The sequence below is a fragment of the Capra hircus genome, chromosome 5, assembly GCF_001704415.2.
Source record: "Capra hircus breed San Clemente chromosome 5, ASM170441v1, whole genome shotgun sequence".
NCBI lineage: Eukaryota > Metazoa > Chordata > Mammalia > Artiodactyla > Bovidae > Capra > Capra hircus.
Genome location: NC_030812.1, coordinates 102,939,671 through 102,941,763, shown reverse-complemented (window position 1 = coordinate 102,941,763; position 2,093 = coordinate 102,939,671).

Below are 2,093 nucleotides of genomic sequence, written 5' to 3'. Positions count from 1 at the left end.
GTCCATTGAGTTGGTGATGCCATCCAACCGTCTCATTCTCTGTCACCCCCTTCTCTCCTGCTCTCAGTCTTTCCAAGCATCCAAAGTATTGGAGCTTCAGCTTCAGCATCAGTCCTTCCAATGGATATTCAGGGTTGATTTCCTTTAGGATCCGTCAGTGGTTGCAACGGGTTTTATTTATTTATTTGGCTATGGCTTTCATCATGTAGGATCCTAGTTCCCTGACCAGGAGTTGAACCCACACTCTTGCTTTGAAAGCACAGAGTCTTAACCACTGGACAGCTTGGGAATTCCCCAGTGATAATCATGTTAATATTTTGTATTAACACTAACAACTTCAATGTCCTGGGTTTTTTTTTTTTTCTTTTCTTCTTTTAAATTTTTATTGAAACACAGTTGATTTACAATGCTGTGTTAGTTTCAGGTGCCAGGGTCCTATTTTCAATGTTCCAAGAAACTTTTAAGGGTCTGTTCCAACTGCCAATGCCCTTGCACATAGCCCGGCACAAAAGGAGAATTTCTTTCATTGTTTAGGATGAATGCCTATTTACGCAGCAAGCTTAAAGCCTTGAGAAACATGGTATTCAACTGTTCAATAAAATTCTGTTTAAAAAAGGTGGTGAGAGGTGGGTGGATCTAAGAATATGAACAGCTAATTAGTCTTGTGGCAGAGGAGACAGCCCAAGCATCAGCCCTCCCGGGAAGAAGGAATCATGGTAAGGGAGACACAGAGAAACAGAAGAGGCCGGGGACTTCCCTGGGGTCCAGTGATTGAGAATCTGCCTTCCAGTGGGTTTGATCCCTGGTCGGGGAACTAAGATCTCATAGGCCACGGGACAACTAAGCCCTTGTACTCCAGTTACTGAGCCTCCACACCTCAGCTAGAGAGCCTGTCTGCCACAACTAAGACCCCATGCAACCAAAACTGAATAAATAAATATTTTTTTTAAAAAAGAAGAGGGGGAAAACTAAGATTGGCTATTAGGGCTTGTGGAGCAAAGGATGAAGGGAAAGGAGCTTCAGAAAACAGAGCCCCCTCTCTCCATAATGTGCCACACACCCCGCAGGAGCACAGAGTCATCGAAAGGACACTGGACTCTCAGTCGGGGTGACGTGGGTCCCAGCCCCAGCCCAGTCATTCCAACCCCATGTGTCACAGGGAGACCTGGTTCTGTATTAATCATGAACTTGGACAAGTCACTTCACCTGATAAGCTCCATAAGGAAGATGAGACAGCGTGAACTCTGTCTCCTCTACCTGTCTGATCAACCTGAGATCTAGAAAGGAGGAAACAGACAGCACCCCTCTCCTGCATGTGCTCATTCTGGATAACTGCTCATATGATGCACATGTGTTGATCACCACCCATTTCAATGAACACTAGAGAGACTTCCCTGGTGGTCCAGTGGTTAAGACTCTGTGCTCCCAATGCAGGAGGCATGGGGTTTGATCCCTGGTTGAGGAACCAAGATCCCACATGTTGAACAGTGCAGCCAAAAAATAAAAAATAAACACTCAAGAAAAATGCATGCCCCATGTTACTGGTACCTGCCCTAGTTCCCTCCCACATTTGCATGTAAAATCGCTTCAGTCGTGTCAGACTCTTTTCGACCCTATGGACTGTAGCCCACCAAGCTTCTCTGTCCATGGGATTCTCCAAGGCAAGAATAATGGAGTGGGTTGCCATTTCCTCCTCCTGGAGATCTTCCCAACCCAGGGATCAAACCTGAGTCTCTCATGTCTCCTGCATTGGCAGGTGGGTTCTTTACCACTAGCGCCACCTGGGAAGCCCCCATAATTGGCATCTGTTTGCTTTTGAAATTAACCTTATCTTGAACCACGTCAGATAAATACATGAACATCAGTTTTTATTGAATTTGTGACGTTTTGAATAATGGTCAGGATGTGCATGTGGAGGGGGAGGATGTTGGTGAAGAAGGAAATAAACTATTTTTAAAGGTAAAAAAAAACCCAAAAACCCAAAAGTTAGTGTGCAGGGGTAACACACCGATGGAAGGGAGGATGAAAGACCCTTAGGTGGACCTGCTTTTTGGCAGGAGAAACTCCGGAGGACCAGGGGTGGCAGGGGAAGG